This window comes from Ictidomys tridecemlineatus, chromosome 11, assembly GCF_052094955.1.
Source record: "Ictidomys tridecemlineatus isolate mIctTri1 chromosome 11, mIctTri1.hap1, whole genome shotgun sequence".
NCBI classification, from domain to species: domain Eukaryota; kingdom Metazoa; phylum Chordata; class Mammalia; order Rodentia; family Sciuridae; genus Ictidomys; species Ictidomys tridecemlineatus.
The window spans coordinates 97429061-97450829 of record NC_135487.1 but is presented as its reverse complement, the minus strand read 5'-3'; the positions used below and the strand labels follow the sequence as shown (position 1 = coordinate 97450829).

The 21769-nt window shown below is 33.1% G+C and overlaps 1 long non-coding RNA gene across 1 annotated transcript in view; it reads right to left on the bottom strand.

Annotated features, from left to right (window-relative positions):
- The window catches only part of LOC144367752 (uncharacterized), a 30095-nt gene extending 15399 nt beyond the window's left edge, over positions 1-14696 (bottom strand). The window contains exons 1-2 of the long non-coding RNA XR_013427267.1: positions 14487-14696; positions 14058-14164 (exon numbers count right to left, since the gene is read on the bottom strand). This is a non-coding gene — a long non-coding RNA (uncharacterized LOC144367752). The remainder of the gene's footprint in view (positions 1-14057; positions 14165-14486) is intronic.
- Positions 14697-21769: the final 7073 nt, after the last annotated feature.

The following is a 21769-nucleotide window of genomic DNA, read 5'->3' as shown; positions in this document are numbered from 1 at the left end:
AGAAAATTTCCCAATCATGAAGAATGGATTGGAAAACCAAATTCAAGAGGCTTACAGGACACCAAATGTACAAAATTACAACAGATATACATCAAGGCACATTATAATGAAAATACCTAGCATACAGAATAAGGATAGAATCTTAAAAGCTGCAACAGAGAGGAAGCACATCACATATATGGGGAGATCAATTCGTATCTCAGCAGATTTTTCAACCCAGTCATCAAAGCCAAGTGATCGTGGAACAATAAATACAGAGCTCTGAAAGAAAATGGATGCCAACCAAGAATCTTATATCCAGCAAAACTAAGCTTTAGATTTGTTCATGAAATAAAATCCTTCTAGGATAAACAAAACTTAAAAGAATTTACAACTAGAAAGCCTTCCCAACACAACATTCTCAACTAAATATTCCAAGAAGAGGAAATGCAAAACAATGATGAAAACCAGTAGAGGGATGCAAGGTTGATTCAACATATGGAAATCAAAAAATGTAATTCATCACATCAACAGATTTCAATGTAAGAATCATATGATCATCTCAATAGATGCAGAAAAAGCATTTGAAAAATGTATTGATCTATTGAAAAAATACATCACCCCTTTCTGTTAAAAAAACTAGAAAAAATAAGGATAACAGGAACATATCTTAACATTCTAAATGGAGTAAAAATTGAAGGCATTCCCTCTAAAACCTAGACCAAGTTGAGGATGCCCTCTTTCACCACTTCTATTTAACATAGTTCTTGAAACACTGGCTAGAGCAATTTGACACATGAAAGAAATTAAAGGGATACACATAGGAAAAGAAGAACTCAAATTAGCATTATTTCCTGATGATATGATTCAATACCTAGAATACCCTAAAAGTTCTACCAGAAAAATTCTAGAACTAGTAAATGAATTCAGCAAAGTAGTTGGATATAATATCAACACCTATGAATCAAAGGCATTTCTGTATATCAGTGACAAATCCTCACAAAATGAAAAAAGGAAAACTACCACATTTACAATAGTCTAAAAAGAAAAAAAAGGAATTAACTTAAATAAAGAGGTGAAAGATCTGTATAATGAAAATTACAGAACCCAAAAGAAAGAAATCAAAAAAAGAACTTCAAGATGGAAAGTTCTACCTTGCTCTTGGATAAGCAGAATTAATATTATCAACATAACCATACTACCAAAAGCACTATACAGATTTAATGCAATTCCAATCAAAAAACCAATGACATTCCTCATAGAAATAGTATAAGCTGTCATGAAATTCACCTGAAAAAATAAGAGACCCAGAATAGCTAAAGCAATCCTCAGTAGGAAGAGTGAAGTAGGTGGCATCACTATACCATATCATAAACTATACTACAAAGCAATAGTAACAAAACAGCATGGTATTGGCACCAAAACAGACTGGTAGACCAATGGTACAGAATAGGGGACACAGATACAAACCCACATGAATACAATTATCTCATATTAGACAAATGTGCCAAAAACATGCATTGGAGAAAAGAACCTCTTCAACTAATGGTGCTGGGAAAACTGGAGATCCATATTCAACAAAATGAAATTATATCCCTATCTATCACCACACACAAGACTCAACTCTAAATGGAGCAAGGACTAAAACCAGAGAATCAAGGACTAACAGAAAAAAAAATGTAGGCCCTAATCTCCATTATATGGGATTGGGCACCAACTTCCTTAATAAGATTGCTTTGGTGTAAGAATTAAAATCAAGAATAAATAAATGAGATGGACTCAAACTAAAAAGTTTCTTCTCAGCAAAAGAAACAATATGTGAGGTGACTAGAGAGCCTACATCTTGGGAGCAAATCTTTACCCCTCACACATTAGATAGAGCACTAATCTTTAGGGTACATAAAAAATTCAAAAAGCTAAGCACCAAAAAACAAATAACCCAATCAATAAATGGCACAAGGACATCAATAGAGACTTCTAAGAAGATGATATATAATCAATCAACAAATATATAAAAAATGCTCATCATTACTAGCAATTAGACAAATGTAAATCAAAACCACTCTAAGATTTCATTTTACACGGGTCAGAATGGCAGCTATTATGAAGACAAACAAGAATAAGTATTGGTAAGGATGTGGGGGAAAAGTACACTCATACACTGCATAGTGGTGCAGCCAATATGGAAAGCAGTTTGGAGATTCCTTGGAAAATTGGGAATGGAACCACCATTTGACCCAGCTAACCCTCTCCTCGTTGTATACCCAAAGGACTTAAAAACAGCATACTGTAGGGACACAGCCACATCGATGTTTACAGCAGCATAATTCACAATAGCTTAACCATGAAACCAAACTATATACCCTTACATATATGAATGGATTAAAAAAATGTGGCATATCATGATATGACAGAGTGCTGTTATCACAGACAAACATAGGCTCATTTAAATGGATATTGCTAACTTCCCCCTCTATTATAAAACTTTTTTCTTTGATACCTAAAATTTTCTAGAATTCTTTTATTCTACCAGCTGTTTTATAAGCTTTAGAGTTATTCTTTACTAATGTATAATCATTTAAATATTTTATAAAATTCTGAGAATTTTCAATAAGCAGAATTAACTGAACATAACTTTACTGGGTACATATATGAATCTACCACAGTGAATAACATCATTAAGTAAATTAATAAAAGTGGGGTCCCAATTAGAATGAGATATATTCTATTCCATGCTTGTATAAGTATAACAAAGTGCATCCTCCTGTCATGTATAAGAGACCCAATAATAAAAAATGCTTTATTTTATTTTTTAATAACTTTAATCTTTTTTAATATTGTGCCAAGGATTGAACCCAGAGCCTCACAAGTCTTAGGGAAGCATGCTATCACTGAATGATAACTCCAGCCCCTTGTTTATTTTAAATATATAAATGCTTCTAGAACTAAAATTAATTTATTATAATTTCAAATGAATTTTCTGAAGTAAAGAAAAGCAATTTACAATAACCTAGAGAAACTATATTTTCTTTCTTCATGAGAACTATTTTCTCTTCTATTTTCCATTCAAATCTTGACTGATGGTATTCTGAGTTAATTTTTATTTCAAACAAATATTTTCCAAGTGCAGTTTCAATCCAGTCATATTTACCTATTCATGAAGGTACATAAACCAAAACCTTCAGGAATTTGTTTGATTTAGATTAAGAAGAAAATGGTAACTAGATCATAAGAGTGGAGATGTTTTGCACACTGGTTTGCAACTATCTAAATACAGCCATTGGTAGGAGAATGACTTTAAATTTGAAAACATGGGCAGATTTTATAAAGAAGAAATAATACCCTGGGTGTTTCAGTGCCTCAATGAATATGATGTAAAAAAGTCACATAAATAATGTCATATAACAAATATTCCAGTATCAGACAAACACAAAATTTTCATTTTTTTAAACTTGTTTATGGGAGACAGTTTTTTCTTTTTTTCCATTGGTGATGGATATTCTAATTGCAATGTGCCAGGTTGAATTCGATAGGTTCTGAATTTGATAGGATCTGATTTAAATGAAGGTCATGTGGATGGAGGAAAAAAAGTATACTATTTCAATACTGCACTTGAATAAAAATAAAAAAAACTTGGAAATGGGTATGTTTGGATTATTTCCCTAGAAGATTCCTATATCTTTTTTTAAAAAACTATTTTTAGCTGTAGATGGACACAATACCTTTATTTTATTTTTATGTACTTCTGAGGATTGAACCCAGTGCCTCACACTTGCTAGGCAGGCACTTTACCACTGAGCTACCACCCCAGCCTAATATTCCTATTTCTGCTTATCCAACTATGAAATCCACAGTTTGTGGTGAATAATTTTAATGTAAGCAAAAGTATTTCAGTTACTATAGATCCAACCCAAATAAGACACCATCTTTAATTTTAAGAAGTCTGCGGGGAAGATTGAGAATCAAACACTGACCATTAAATAATATAACTTATGATACAAAGGAAAACATAGTGTATACAGGCTCAAAAACAAAGGTAAGACCTGAGCAAATTAAAGCAAAAAAAATATTCTTCTGAAGAATGAGGGATGTTTGAGTTAAAATTCATTTTACTTACTTTATATTTAATTTTTTTTCTTTCATTTTTGGGGATGCAAAAGGCTTTCTTTGTGGTAGAACAGCAAAGAAAGAACCCCACATCAGCTCTTGACTTGAAATTAAGATCAAGAATAAGACCCTGCTTTATATTCAAATTTTTCTGTTGTTTTGGAAAATGATAATTGTAGAGATTATGGAGGGTAGTAGATTGATTGAAAGCATGTCAATAAAAATCCTGTTTTGATCAAATGCTCCTGTTTTCCTTCCAATAATCCCCATAAAGATGAACAAATATTTCAGTTTTATTTCCATAAGAAATACCTTCTATCCTCAAGCTGGCATTGGAATCTCAGCAGACACATTTCTGCTTTGCCTTTACATTGCCACTGTCTTTGTGGGCCCCAAGCCCAGGCTTACTGACCTCCCCATCACCCACATGGTTCTAACACACATCCTCATGCTCCTTATCATGGAAATTTTGGTATCAACAGACTTTTGTGAAGTGTAGGACTGTTCATGTGAGTTCAAATGCAAAGTGCTTGTCTTCCTGTCCAAGGTCATGAGGGGACTCTCCACCTACACCACCCACATGCTGGGTGTGCCCTAAGCCATCACTATCAGCCTCAGTGGCTCCTAGTTGGCCAGCTTCAAATTAAAATACACAAAGACCATCCTGTGGCTAATTGTTTTCTTATTGATTTTTAGGATCAATAAGAAACCATACACACTTCTGTTAAGAATATAAGATGGTATAAATAGGTATAGAAAATAATTTGATGATTGCTAAAATTTTAAATATAGAATTACCATATGGCCTTCCAATTTCATTCCTAGCTATATTTACAAATGAACTGAAAACAGATATTCAAACACCAAATAAAATCTAGCCTGGTCTTTTATTTCTCACTGACCACTCTTCCTTTCTGCTCATAAGCTACAAGCACAGGAGCCCCTTTCTTGCACTGATGGCATTCAGTGATCACTAGTTTTGAGACTGTATGCTTCTTTCAAGCAGATCCATAATAATTCTCTTTCATAGACATAAACAAACAACAATTGTGTTTTTTTCAAAGCTCCATATTTTCTCCATGAAGCTCCTCAGAAAAAAAATAACCACTCACACCCTTCTGCTGCTCATCATCTGCCTTGACACACAGTATTGTTTGGACTCCATCATTTCACTATTAATAGGCATAGTGTGGACAATTTATCTCATCCTGATATGTCTTCAAAGGCTTCTGATCAATGGTTATGGCATGCTCAGTCCTTTGGTGCTGATCAATGTTGACACACAATTAATAAAACAATGCAAATTAAATGGATAAAAAAGGTCAGCTTCTGGAAAAACTGATTAAAAGCAACTTTGTCACTCTTATTAAAATAATATTCTCTATTTCAGAACATTTTACCTCTTATAAAAATCAATAATATAGTATTCAGAATTTCTATTAGAACAAAGTTATCTAAATAGCTAGCAAGTAGCTTATGGATTTTTTTCTGTATCTGGATCAGTTTTTCAACATTTGCGTTAATTTTTATTATATCTGACACCATTTGAATATCATAAACTTTTATAATTTTTATATACTTTGTATCTTAGACATTTATATTGGATCTATTTTTTTGTCTTCCTGCATTACAGTTCGTGATATTTCTTCCAATGAAATTCTATTAGAGGAATATTGAAATCTTCTTTTTTGTCTATTAATATGTTCATGCTCATATTAAAACTACTCAGGAGTCTGCAAGAGTATTTTAAGTTTTTGGGAACCTTGGGTACTTAGTGAGACTTTGTGAAAAAAAACAGGTAGGAGATGTATCTCATTGGTGGACAACCTTAAGGTTCACTTCTGTACTCCAATAATACTACAACAACACCTGAACAACATAAATCCAACAAATAATATGAAAGAGTACTTCATGAACAAGAAAATACCTTCATTATTTTAAAAATAGAAGTGTTGGGCACCATGTGAAAACAATGGGAAGCCACACACACTTCTGTTAAATATATAAAATGGTATAGTAGGTATAGAAATAAATTTGATGATTGCTAAAAGTTTAAACATAGAATTACCAGATGACCTACCAATTTCATTCCTAGCTATATCCCCAAATTCACTGAAAACAGATATTCAAACACTGGAACATGAATATCAATGGAATCTCCATTTCTATCAGGAAATATATGAAAATCCAAATTTCCTTCAAGAATGATAAACAAATATATCTATGTATTTATATGTATCCATGTCTGAGAAAGCACATGTACATATAGATATATTCATATAAACAAATATATATCTTTATATAGCATCTATATATATGTATGAATATTACTCTGCCATAAAAATGAAGTACTGAAACAGGCAACAATCTAGACAAAATCTCAAAAATATTATGAAAAGTAAACAAAATCAGACATGAAATTTTACCCATGCTATAACTACATTTATATTATATATCCAAAACTGGAAATCATAGAGTTAAAAAGGAGACAGTTGGTTGCCAGGGGCTTGGAAGGCATGTAAGTGAGTGGTTGATTAACAGATTACATAATTTATTTTCAGTAATTAAAATGTTTAAAAGAAGATAATTTTGTTAATTAAACCACACATTGTAAAGGTCACTACTTAACTTCTTTTTTGATGGACACTCTTATGATAATTCAACCTCAATGACACCAATAAGAAAAAAATCTTGAAAACACTGAAGTCTATACAATTATGGCTAGAGGTGACATAAATTAACTATGGAATTGGACATAACTTCCTTATCCTTGTATTTGAACACATGACCAGAGTAACTACATTATGTAGAACCACAAAAATAGAATCCTAAATACAATGTCATACTCCATGTATGTGTAATATGCTTATATTCTGTCATCATGCATATCTAAAAATGACAAATAAAATAAAATAAAGAAACTATGAAGTTATAGTCTCCCAAATGTACTCTGCATCACCAAACTTAAGCATGAATGGTTGCACTGGATACCAGAATTCAAGAGCCTTCTCTGTGTCAGGCAGTGTTGTTGATTCATTATTTACTTTGTCCTTATCTTTCCAGTATCTTGAGTCCTGAATGGAAGACTTCTGATCTTACAGATGAGTACACTTAGTTTGAGGAATGACTGAGTGTTCCAAGGTCACCATCTATGCAGACTAAAGCTCTGACAATCAATTTGTGTGATTTACAATCTAATGTATCATGTATTACAATACAAAGTCAGTCCATGTTGTTGTTGTTGTTGTTGTTTTGTTTTGTTTTGGTTTGTCTTTTTTCCCCTGGTAGGATGAGGAAGTAAGAGGTATAAATTGCAATAGGGGACCAAGAATAATCTGCATGATTCTTGAAGGAAATTTTGATTTTCATATTTTTCCTAGTGGAAATGGCGATGCCATTGATATTCATGTTCAGTGATTATGGTCACTGTTACACTGGTAAATAGGTATGTCCAATCATGACAAAGTGTGAATTATATATGTATAGTTTATTGTATTTTAGTATTACCCTAATAAAATTGTTTTAAATTTGAATGAAAAAAATAAACATGTTTCCAAAAAAATAGTATCTTTGGAAAGCATAGGAAAAGATGGCTGAATATTATATGTCATTAAGGAATTACAAATTAAACACACCTATAAAAATTTATAAAATTTCAAAACTGACAATATCAAGAGCTGGCAAAGATGGGGAACAAGAAGAAATCTCATATGTTGCTGTTGGGATAACAAAATTGGATAGCCACTCTGGAAGACAGTTTGGGTAGCTTCTTAAAAATCACAATATGCAATTAATATGGCCCACTAATTATATTTCTTAGTATTAATTCAACGAAATTGAAAACTATGTCCACACAAAACCCACATACAAATGTCTACAGCTACTTCATTCATGATTGCCAAGAACAGGAAGCAGCTAAGAGAGACTTCAGTAGTTATTTACCTGTTATTAATGTAAACACTGTGATACATTCATACACTGGAGGGTCATTCAAAATTTTAAAATAAAATAAAATTTACTATCAAACATGAAAACACATGGAGGCATCATAAATACATACTGCCAGAAAAAATATATTGTCTGAAATGCCATATTTGTGGGATTCTAAATTTATGACTTTCTGGAAAACTTAAAAATGTTAAACATTGCCAAAAAATCAGGGGGAGTAGAAGATGATAAAGAGGTAAGAACAAGGACTTCTAGTGAGGTGAATCTACTTTGTAAGATGCCATCATGGTGAAAATTGACGTTATTCTTTGTCAATGCTTAAAAAATGTAAAATTAGTGTTTTAGTAAATAATTAAACTATTTTTGTCATTAATATTTAATATCATCACTATTGGCAAAATATTTTCATTTTGTGCTTACATCAAAAGTTTCTCAGTAATACACAAAGAAAAAATAGTGGAAACTCTGAATAAGGGAAGGCATATGGGAACATGGTACTAGGTGTTCATTTTCCTGTAAATCTATAACTCTCCTTAAAATAAAGTCTGTTCATTAAAACAATGAGAGAAGGCTTGGTGATTTTCCTAGCCTCAAACATGCTCTGCCTTAGGACTGGTCCTCAACAGTATAATTTGTACTGAGAATAAATATTTCCAACAACCTTGTTTTCTTTCTTTCTTTCTTTCTTTCTTTCTTTCTTTCTTTCTTTCTTTCTTTCTTTCTTTCTTTCTTTCTTTCTTTCTTTCTATTTTTCTGTGAAGTGTTGCTGGTCTTTTCTTACAAGAAAGTCAAGGTAAATCTATTTTTACAATTTTCATTATCCTTTTAGAGAACAGTGACTATAAGCCCTTAGTAACAAACTAGTACCTTACATTCGAAAGGTGCTTATACATTAATTAAAAAACAATGATTATTTATCATTCTGCTCCATAGGTAGTAATTCTTTGAATACTAAGGAAAAGATGTTCTAAACTTATTTTACTACACATGAGAAAATTATCTGAGATTTTTTTAAAGTTCTATAAGTCAACAATAATCTACCTTACATGCATATGTTCTAACTCACATAGTTTATGTATGCATCTGTTGGTGGACATTTTGATACTTTTCAACTTTTTGCTAGGTTTAGTGGTGCTTTTGTGAACATACATGTATAAGTGCTTGAGTTTCTGTTTTCAGTTTATTTGGTAAACACCTTGAAGTGGAAATGGTGTATATAGATTTTTAATGAAAAAAAATATGTATATTTTTAATGAAAGATCAAACTATTTTCTATGCCTACTGTATAATTTTTAATTTCTATCAGAATTGATTATGGATTCATATTTCTCCATATACTTTTTGAAACCCTGTCTCTAGTAGACCAGTGTGAACATAAGCTCACATTCCTCCTGCCTCAGCCTCAAGAGTAGCTGGGATTACACTTGTGCACCACTGTTCTGCCCAGCTATGGTTAGTTTTTATTTGGTATTGGGGATTAAACCCAGGGGTGTATTTCCCAATCATTTTTATTTGTATTTTCATACAGGGTCTTGCTAAATTGGCTGAGGCTGAGCCCTAACCCATGATCCTACTGCATCAATGGCCCAGGTTTGTGGGATTATGGGTGTGTGCCACCATTCTTAGTTCAAAAGAATTCTTAAGAATGAGTGCAATTTTATGCGTGCAATTTTAAGCCAAGGAAGGAAGCATGTACCTCTAATAGACATTCTCTTAAAGAACATTTAAGAAGTGTAATGCAGGAAGAAAGAAAATATTCCCAGAATAAAGGTCTGAGACAAAAAGTAAATGGAATAAATAGCAGAAGTTTATTAAACTGCAAATGAAGACCATGATGCCAATGTAGTGAAAAATTATTCACAGGGTTCTTGCTGGCCAGATACGTTATTTTGACACAACAGAAAGTGTGGAATCCTAGCTTAATCAATATTTGTCAGAGTGAACATTTTATAAAATAAAGAAAATTGTTCTAATAAGAGTGGAAAAATGCTCTAGATAAGTTTTGTCAGAAGGGGTCTCTTCCTCCCATATGTAAGTTGAGTAATTTTTGTTATTTGAGTATCAGCAGCAATCAGCACCAAAGGACTGACTGTGCCATAGCCATTGGCCACAAGCATCTGGACACATACCAGCATGGCAATGTGAAAAATAAATAAAGTTTTGTTTCTGCTTGTGCCCTCTGCTGTTTAAGTGGATATTAAAGAATTTTTAGAAAAGGGAGAAGAAATTTTACTGCAGTTTGTCAGCATTATGATTCCCTTCCTGGGGTCCATTTTATGATTGTGTATTGAGAGAGCAGGTCACATTCACTGTGATGATGGAGAAGAGGAGAGGAGATAAAACTGAATGTAGAATTGAAAGGATGTGGACTGTGTGTGTGTGCCTGTGTGTGTGTGTGTGTGTGTGTGTGTGTGGTGTGTGTGTGTGTGTGTGTGTGTGTGTGGTATCATTGCCAAGGAATTAATTATAAGAGCCAAAATAACTCTGTATTCTCTTTATCCTCTTGAATTTACCAGTTCCTTAAGACTTAACTCAATTATCACTGGAATAAGGAGAATTTGCCCCTCCTCTGATATTTTAAGTGTTGTGAACATAGAGCACCAAGGGGAACCCATGTATATTTGCCATTCAGTTCTTTGTCCCACTTCCTTCAAAGTAAAAGAGGTATTTAGACTCTGAGTATGGAACAGCTGGTGAGAGAATTTTCTCCCTTTCTCCTTTTACATTTTCTTTTAAATTTCTAGCGTAGAGAGTGAGAGACATCTTTGGGATTTAGGTAAATATATAGTACGTGTCAGATTTTTCATACCCCTTGAATCTTATTACTGGGGGTGGGAATCAATACCAATCTAGATTATAAAATGTAAAAAATAAGAGGTGTCAAGCTTAATATTCATAAGAAGTGTCAAAACAAAAGAAAATCAACAAAAGAAAGGTGAAAGAATTGCATAAACTGTACTCATAATTTTAAAATTAAGGTGGTTCATTTCTGGAATGTGACAAAGAGCTAACAGTAGGCATGTCAAAACTCAATTTCTTTACTAATAATACTAAGTGTGACAGTTTTATGTTTCAACTTGAATCAATGAAGTTAGTAGAGGAGTTTCCCTACCCCAAATGAGTGAACATCATCCATATCACTGAGGTACTACATAGACCAAAAAGCAATTGATGGAAGGTTTTATCATTTCCTGCCAAACTGCCTGAGCTAAGACATCTATTTCTTTTCACCTTGGACTGTGATTTATACTACTGACTCTACTGGTTTTCAGGTCTTCAGATTGGACTGAATTATAGTAACAACTTTCCAGAGCTTCTAGCTTGCCTAGAGGAGATCAGGTGACTTCTCAATCTCCATGACTGTATGAACTAGGTCCTCATAATTAAGCAATCTCTCTGTCTGTAGTTTCTTTTATTTTGTTTTGTTTTTGGAAAACCTTGCCTATTACATAAAGAAAAGCCACTCTCTGAGAAACGGTATTTTACAAGTTAGTAAAAACTATATATTCAAATTGATTAATAATAAAACTTTAGACATGTCCTTCATATGTCATAATTTATTTAAATTGTATGTCAGCATGATTTTCATAATTAAAGATTCAGTAATAGTTATCTTGAAAATCAGAATAAAGTCATATCAGTGTTTTTGGTGAACAATGTTCTGGATATTCATGCAAAAATTTTAGTAGTAAAAAGGCAGCAGCAGTGCAGCAATTGGAAATATCACCATTATCTTCTGAAAATAATTATTAAAGTTAAGAACAATTTAAACACTCAAAATCCACCATCTGCATCTTCATCTCCACTGCTCGAATATAAATAGTCATTTCTTTCTTCCTCTTCAAACTTTTCCTCATTGTTCTGTTTTGATCTTGGTGAGGGATGATGGTTGATAGATGGTGACATCTGAGAAAGCTCCAGGGAAACCCTCCATTGAGACTTCAGCCCCTGCTTCTCTCCAAGGCCTTGTTGCAGACTCCAAGTTTATGAGAACCTCTGGTCTATTCTTATCTACTTGGATTATGGACCTCCTGTCCTGGTCATGTTCTTAGGCTTACCATAGCTTTTCTCTTTGGGCCCTAGATTTGGTACCACATGTAGACATCAGATGTCTTAGATTCCTGGGCTAGATCAGGGAGATTTTTTTTTTTAATTGAACCCGTTTTTCATCAAACTCCCATTTCTCTTTCTGGAAATCTTCAACATATTTCAACTTTATTTGTTTGGGGACCTCCTTTTCTTTCTCAGACAGAACCTTGGTCCACTCATGGTTGTTGTGCTCAGGGGGCACAATACTGGGTCCACTTCTCCTTCTAAAAGTAGATATAGGTAGTCAGAGGTGTAGGGGGGGAAAATCTGGATGTTTCTCATATTTTTTGCATTTCATGGGAATTTTAACACATTCTTTGGTTTCCAGAACTAATTCTTTCAATATATGCAACTTCCTCAAGAAAACTCTAACCCTTATGCTTTTTGCACAGTTCTGTGAATAAAGCTTAAAAGCTTTTTTTTCCCTTTCCATATGTGACAGGGTAGTCTTGAAGGTTTCTCTGTCATTGTATTGGATGCTATTCTCCAATTTCAGTAACCTCAGGATGTTTTTTTCTGACCTGTGGCCTTATCTCTGACAGGATGCCATTTTGATATTTCTCCCTGGGCCACTGAAAAGGTCTCAGTTGTGCAAACACCTCAACAAGTGCTCAAATTCATTCAGTCTCACAATTCAGCAGATAAATGATTTCTAGAAGCCCTGTAACATGTATGATACTTTATTTCTAAAGAGAAAGTTACTTTTTTTTTCGTTAGGGGTTAATGAAAAAAAATCAAACCTCACTTACATTATGTTACTTGAATAGTTTAGACTTAACAATGCAAATGAAAAATTATCTACTTCTAAAATGGAATATGTGCTTGCTTTTTATATATGGCATTGCAATATTTAAAATCTCTACCTCTCCAGCCTTGGTTGCTTCTGCCAATTCTTAACAGAGACACCTTTAATAGAACTCACTAATACAAATGTTGGTCTATTCATTCAAAAATCTTCAGATAACATAAAGCCCCTGAATACAGAGTAAAAGAACTAAATCTAGAGAACTAACTAAAAGGGAAAGGACTTTCATTCTGTAGTGGCCTAAGTGAGAAGCCACTTTCTATGTGCAGCCCAAAGATATTACTAATGCTAAAGATAAGAAACTGAAAATGAAACAAGATAATCCAATGAACTACAATGAACTCTCCAGACATGCTTCCAAATGTGGTCTATGGGTGGAAGGTGAATCTGATGTCATTGACTGACAGATGCTTCTGGACCTTGCAGATGGAAACAAATATGTCTTAGAAAAACTCCTGTCAAGTTAGCCCATTTTTATGATAATTATAATACTCACGATTTTATTTGGCTTTCTGTTTCTTAAATTGAAATCTCAGTGAAACTTTTGCCTTTTCTATAGTCACTGCAGAACACCTATTACCTAAGAGAACTTAGACACATGGCATATCTGGTAGCTACTTTTCTCTTAACAATCTTGTCTTTTCTAGTGTAATACCTACTTCATCAATATTTTTAGGAAAAAAAAAACAAACTTAATCATAGACGAGAGAGCATAGCTGAGTTAAAAGTAACAATTAATCCAATAAAGTTGAAAAACAAATAAAAAATAACCCTGTATATTGTATTTATGGTCAAAACTTACACTATAATAATTGCAAAAATAAACATTTGTTTTAAGCCTCCAGCTATTTTTAAGTGATGGTTATTAAAAATAAAAATAGTATAGAATATATTCTGAGTGTTTGTATTCAAAAAGAGATGTGTAAAATTACCATTTTAGGGAAATGTGTAAGAGCAAGGTACCAACAAGATTTATGATATAAAAAAATCATCCACATTTGGAAATAGGAAAACCCTATGTTTAAATGGCAACTGGTGTTATCCAACACACTGTGCTTTTACAATGAATGACTGGAGGTCATCAAAATTTTCACTTCTAAACTAGAATGAATATTAAAAACACTCTCACGTTCTGCATCTCCTTGTTTCACCGATGAATGTCATCCTTCCACAGCCATCACCATATCCTGGATTGCTATTGGGTACTTCATAGACCAAAGCCATAACCTGAAGTTCCTGAAAACAGCATTTTCCACATTCTTCAATGTTTTCCAATTAAGCTTAGATCCCACTCCCAAAATAAAGGTATAAGACATCAAGAATTTTTTTACTCCATAAATTCACCATTTAGGAACACAGGGATCATAAAATAAAATATATTAATTTCTACATCTCAAAACAATGATGGTTTAAAATTCTGTAGCTCAGTCATGAACTGGAAATAATTATATGGCTTTTATTTAATAGACTTCAGCATGTATTTAGAAAGCCCTCTGAAAACTGAATTAAAATAAAAAGAAAAAATTATAAGTTTATTTACCCAGAACTTGGTACTCACCTGAAAACTCTTTAGTTGGCCTTTTCAGTGCTTGCAGGAAAATTCATCCAAGTGGCTCAGGGGTTCTGTGTCTTCTGAGCTCTCAGAATAACAGCTGTAACCTCTTTATGTTTCCAAAGTCTAGTTAACCTCAAGTGCCTCTGAAGAGAACACATTTTTTCTTCAGTAAACTCTAATATTATTTTGAATCCTTAAAGTTCACCACCCTGATTGGATTTCAGCAGGGCAGTGGATTAGCATAAAGGACAAAAGGTCAAGACCACTTCTTGAACCAATTATCTTCTTTACTAATCTCCTCAATACATTTTAATCTTGTCTTAGTGCTGCTTTCTCTCTTTGGCACTGGGTATGAGACCCAGGCCAAGCTGTCTACCACTGAATCACATTCCTACTCCCTCTGATTTCTAAAAATATACTTTCAGGAAAATTTATTTTTATTTTTGTATAGTACCACATTCTTCCAATCCTGTTTCCCTATTTGATAGTATTTTAATATAATATTTTAACATAAATATTTTTCTTTCTCAAAAATTTATGCTCTTTCTTCATTATTACCTAGAAACTTTTATCATCTTCACTTTTATCCAGGCCATTTAATTTATTTCACTCCTGGCCAATTTCTACCAGCCTTTAGAACTAAAAATTGAAATACCAATGATTATTGTAGATAGTTTGACAAAAGTAAAAGAAGAGACTAAATGTCTGGTATCCTGATTTATTTAATTTTGAATTTAGGAATCTAGGAATATGAAATAGGCACTTAAAAGAAAAAAATTCTTGTTGAAAAAAACAATTTTTATAAACTTAAATTGGTCAAAAGATGTTACAATTCAAACAATGACATGTGAAAACAAGACTATTTGTTCATATGATTTTTTTTAAACACCAGAGATTGAACCCAGGGCCACTTAGCCTACTTAATCACTGAGCTTCATACAAGGACTTTTCTCTTTTTTTTTTCTTTTTTTTTTTCTTGAGACAGTGTCTCGCTATGTTTCTGTGTTTGCCTCAAACCTGAGATTCCCCTGCATCATTCTCCCAAGTTCCTGGGAGTACAGAGATGTGTCAACCACACTTGGCAGCTTCAACATGTTTTTAAAGATACATTTCATCCACTTAAAATTTTTATATATGAATAATTTACCAAGTAGTAATTAACTGATTATAATTAACTGATAATTAACTGATTCATTATAATAATGAATTCTTGTTTGGGAAATACTAAGTAAATGAAATGTTTGAATAAATCGTTAGCTTTTCAAAATAGTAACTAAAATCACATTAGAGGGGTGCATGCCTATAATCCAAGTTATTCTGGGAGGTAGAGGCATAAAGATTCCAAATTGAAAGTCAACAGGGCAGGAAATTTATCTCAAAGGGACAATGCTCCTGAGTTCAATCCCCAGTAGCACAACAAAATGAAACAAACAAGAAATGTTTAAATATGATTTAATTTTGGAAGCATTTTAAAATTATGGATAGACATCCACATAGACAAAAATGTGAAAAATAAAATATTTAGAGACTAAACTCTTTAGATACTTTGATGGTAATAACTTGTTGGGAATCATTTTAAAAATTTACCATTAAGATTATATATATGTATTCATTACTGGAGACTAAATCCAGAGGCAATTCACACCTAAACTCTTTCCCCAGCCCCCTCTTTGTTATTATTATTTTTTAAAATAATACTTGCTAAACTGCTGAGCCTCACCTCAAACATGCAGGTTCACATTGTTTCCTACAATTAAATATTTCTGTAGAGGGCAGGAGGTAAAGTGATAAACTTTAAATGAGGGACTGGTGTGCAGAGTTGTTGCCTGGCACAAATGAGGCCCTGGGTTAAATCCCTACAACTGAAAAAAAAAAAAGAAAAACCTTTTAAAAATATTTTAAAGACTATTATTTCATTTTAAATATCTGAATATTCTGAATTTTTAAATGTGGTTTGTTAAAGAAAGGAATCCCATAAAATCTAGATAGCATTACCATCACAATTTCTATTCCCACCCGCATTTATAAAAATAAAATGTCCAAATTCTTACTTTTGGGAGAACTCTTGAAAACATGCACTATGAGCTTTTCAACAGTAATGGTTCTTCAATATTTCATAACCTAGAAAAACTCTAAAATTCTAGAGATTTCAATGTTGTTAGATGCTAATTGTATTTTTATAATACATAGTCTTAGAGTCAAAAGGGCCAAATGCTTCATTATTACTTGAGAAATTTAGAAAAATTATAGTAAAATTATAATAAAATATTTAAAACAAATAAATTTTTAAATTTTTTTGTTAATTCTTAATATTTCTAAATTCTAATAACTTCTCAGTGATAAAAGTACTTTTCTTCACCAATAAATATTTAAGCCTTTCTTTGACTTATTTTTGTGGTCTATATTACAATTGTGTGATCTGTGACTGTCTTCTACCATTTATTATTTGAGCATTTATTTACTTATTTATTTAGCAAGACGCTGTCTCATAAGGTAAAAACGGTTGGTGTTGTGGGGCAGTGGATAAGCCCCCTCAGTTTCAATCCCTGGTGTCAAAACAAAAAAGTTAAAATTATTGTGGTCTAATATAAGAATATTAAAGGCAGCAAAAATGTACATAACCTGTCAAGAGTAAAAAAAAAGAGAGATGATTTTGAAAGAATGAGAATTAGATTAGCATCACACTTTTTCGTAATATCCCTGGCTGACAATGGAAAGCTGAGTAGTGTTTAAATTACTAAGACAAAACATAAAGTCTGGAATCATAAATTTAACCAAATAACATTTAAATGTGAGGGCACAGTTAATATATTCTCAAGTATACTAGATTCAGAAGTTTGCTACAAAAAGATGTTTTAATGTTTTTTTTGGGGAAGGATAAAATAAAAACAAAATTAAAGTATGTACAAATGTGTGAAACAAAAATGATCAAATGCCTTAAAGTTTATTAGCTTTAATATTAAAACAAATAAAACAAATAGATATATATTTACTAAAATGTACATTTTAAAAATACGTGCATAATTGTTCTTTGAAAATGGAAATAGACATGAAGGCATAATTTTATTGATTGATGTTACCACGAGGGAAATAATAATAATAAGAAAGGCCAGGCAATGTGGTGCACCCCTGTATGCCTAGTGATTCAGGAGGCTGAAGCAGAAGGTCTGGAAGATAGAAGACAAAGTTAGCCATTTAGCAAGCTCTATCTCAAAAAGCAAGAGAGAGAGAGAGAGAGAGAGAGAGAGAGAGAGAGAGAGAGAGAGAGAGACAGAGAGAGACAGACAGAGAGAGAGAGAGAGAGAGAGAGAGAGAGAGACAGAGAGAGAAATGATTTAGGATGTATTATAAGGATAGTTAGAGAACTCCTAGATCCATTACCCGGTACCAAAAGAAAAAGAAAAAAAATGGTACAAGAAAAACGAGCTTTAAAAATTAAACTTATAATAACTAGATTTAATATAAATAGATTAAATTGACAAGTGAACAAATAGATAATTTGATATCAGACTATAAAACTATACATGGCAATTTGTTGCACAGAAGAGACACTAAAGCATTTTGATAAGGAAAATTTGAAAATAAAAGACTAGAAAATACAAAGAAAACATAAGTTTTTTGTCTGGCTGCCAGCTAAAACATTCTGTGATAAAATATAGTTGGTCATAAAATTCAGGTGCTAGGGATGCTGAGGCATAAGAAAGTAAAGTTTGAAATAAGCCTTGGAAATTACTTGACATCCTATCTTAAAATAAAATAAGATAAGGATATATGTGTGAGCTATCTCTTGTCCAGTGAGGAGGTCCATGGAACAAGGTAGAGGAGAGTGTGGCCGTGGAGTTGCTAATCAAGACCTTCAGAGACCAAACAGGAAGCAGGTCTGATTTTATAGTGCAGTCACCATGTATATACTCAGGCAGTAGCTAAGCAGATTACAGGCAGCCACCAATGCAATGTCTGCTAACTGTCCTTGTAGCAACCAGTCAAGGAGAGGGCTGTGGAGCCAAGGCAGGGACAGCAACAGATGGCCTCACACCCAGGGCTATGTCTACAGGGAGAGCAGCCTGCTGCTCATGCACCTAGTATGAAGAAAGTGAATTGCCATGCAGACACCCTTAACATATGTCATGTATGCAATACTCCATGCACTATGACTATGCTGCAAGGACTTCAGCCAGTGTCCTTTATATGGTTACATAAGCATCTCAAAATAAGAAAATATTATCACTATTATGAACAGTAGGGCCAGTGTATTAGCATTATACATATTAGTTAAATTGACTCAGTTTTCCTCTTTGATTAGTTTTTCCTTTAGTTATGACCTCCCTCTGATGATTTTTATTGTTGCTTTTCATTTCCTCTATATGAAATATTTTGTCAAGGCTGTTTTGTAATGCTGGTTTTCTAGATATAAATTCTTTTAACTTTTGTTTATCATGGAGGTTTTTATTTCCTCTTCAAAAAAAGCTTAAATTTGCTGGATACAAGATTTTTGGTTGGCACCCATTATGTTCCAGAACTTGAAATATGTTATACCAGGATCTTCTAGCTTTCAGTGTCTGTGTTGGAAAAATCTGCATTATCCTAGTTGATTTTCCCCTATATAATCTGATTCCTTACTCTTGTGGCTTTTAAAATTCTGTATGTTTCTCATTTTCATTATAATGTTCTACACTCTCAGGATCTAAAATTGTTGACCCAAAGGCTTTATTTCCAGTTCTAAAACAAACTTTCTAGCACCACCTTCTCCTCAGTAAAGTATAAAAAATAATATATACTATGAAAATCCAAGCAGGAGTGTTGGTGCATGTTTGTATTCCTAGCCACTCAGGAGACTGAGGCAGGAAAACCAAAAGATTGAAGCCAGCATCTGTAATTTAGTGAGGACCTAAGAAATTTTGATAGACTGTATCTTAAACATTTAAATAAATAAATATATTTTTTAAAAAAGGTTAGGTATGTAGCTCAATAATTATTGGTCCTAGTTTCTATTCCAAAAAAAAAGAAAAATAAAGATTAAATTGATCTTTAGAATAATAAAGGGATTGGGATGTAGTGCAGTGTAAAGTATACTTCTAGATTCAAAGACAACAACAACAACAAAAACTAAAGAAATAAAGAAAGATAAAGAAACTATTATATATATTTTTCCAAAGTATTTATAAATTTTCTGTAGAAGTAATGAGAGTAAACTTATTTAATTTTATTATTTTCTTTGTTGGTATTTTACAAAATCTTTATAATTCAAATTCATGTGTTTCTTGTGTAATTGCAAGTAAAATCTAAATGTGTTTTTGCCTTGTTTGGGAGAAAAATAATGTATGATTCACCTAAAATTTTCAAAGGTTTGAAAGCAAACTTTTAGTATTACCTAAAGAAATGAGCACCATTTTCCCCTGAGAAAATCTATCCAAGATCCTCTCAAGATGGATCTGAAAGTTGATAACAGAGTCAGAAGAAATGTTCAGGTATGTTTCCTTTTTCTTTGAACACTTCACTGGTAACTACTGCCACCACAGAAATGAGAATAATATTGAATTGTTATATGACAATGTTTTTGCCAAAGTCTTACATGTTTTTTATTTGTTTATTTATTTACTTACTACAAAATCTTAGAACCAGAAACCCTAAAATAAAGTTTGCTTAGAAGTTGCTAGTTGGTGGATGGCAGGAGTCGACAATGGAAAAAAAAAATTAGTTTGGCACTTTTATTTTTAACATTCTGTGCATGTTTACAAACAGACCTCAGTCCAAATTTGGGGCTAGTCCTTAATGAATTTCCTTCTGTAGCACTAACCAAGAAAACATTCCAGCTGAGCTGCCCTTCTTCAGAGAGCTCTCCCATGATCCCCCACCTCAAGCTTACAGCGAGAGTGCTTAGCTGGACTCTCAGAGCCATAGTGTTATAGTTAAACTTCGGTCTCATAAACTGACTTCCAGACCACTCATGAATAATTGAATCAAGCCTTTATTGAAGCACACCAGTGGTGACTGACCAGAACATACAGCTGTTCCCCTGACCAGCCCCTAACAATTGCAAGGGCATTCCTCATAAGTATGCAAACTGCAAAAAGATTGTTTGGGGGTCTAGCCAATGGAAGCAAGCTAGGTTACAGAAGCAGAAGAGTGCAGTCAAGTATAACCAATCACATTTATCCCAATCACTCCAGTTACATAAACTGAGCCCTTTACCCTAGTTACAGAAACAATATCCCATAAGGTAGTTTTGTGTTCTTAAAGATTTCTATAGCAAAAGGAAAAGAACATTTTGCCACAATCATGACCCTTCTACTTTGCATGGTTGTTTTACAGGATGAAGTCATAAAACAAAATGGAGTCACATTTGCTTCTACTATCACAATTAGTTGTGGCACCACCACAGCTCTTTGGATGCTGGTACCCCACATTTGGGGCCCACCCCTTTTTAGCTCCATCCTCTCAGTGTACACCAAGGCTGTCTTTTATGTTTAGTGAGGGCTTTGGTATTAACATAGCCTTAGGTGATTTCTTAGAGGGGACTGAGGAAAATAAAATGTCACACAAACCAAATGAGTAAATAGACATGATGAAGTACTAGAGATGATACTTCTCTATCTCATTATTAATATCACATATTTTTTCTTTTTTTTAGGATTTGGAAATGTATATGAAAGGTGAGTTATATAATTTCTGGTTTATGAGACTTTGTTGTTGTTGTTGTTGTTGTTGTTGAAAAGAGGATTCTCATGATTTCAGTTATTAACATCTTTTCTTGTGGTTACTTAATGTTGTGTTTGAAAAGAGGCTCCAAGAAAATATGTTCCTTGGTCTCAAAAATGTCCTTCTTACATGGATGAATTCAATTACACCTACAAATGATTTAGTGTTCTGGGCTTTCTTTCACCCATTCCTTCTATCCTCTTCAGTCCAGTCCCAATAAATCTTAGAAAATAAAAAATTTTAAGGTATCCCAGAAAAGTGTTCTATTCTAGTAAGGTAGAAGGTAAACTAGACAGGAAAGAGTCACACTCCACAGGGATAGGAAATGGAGGAGGCTTCATTACCATAAGTAGAAACAGCACATTCTGTTTTATTATGGCACAGCCCAGGTACACAGACCCCAGAGGGCAAGAGGTGCCTGAGAACCCTCACAATCAGTACTGCCAGGCTACACTGGATCCCCTCAATGAGTAGAGATTATCAAAATCACTAGTTCAAGATACCTTACCCTTTAGAAGTGACTAAATCACCGCTGACCTCTATGGAATGATATTTTAAAGGTTGAACTTTCTGTTCTCTGTGAGATT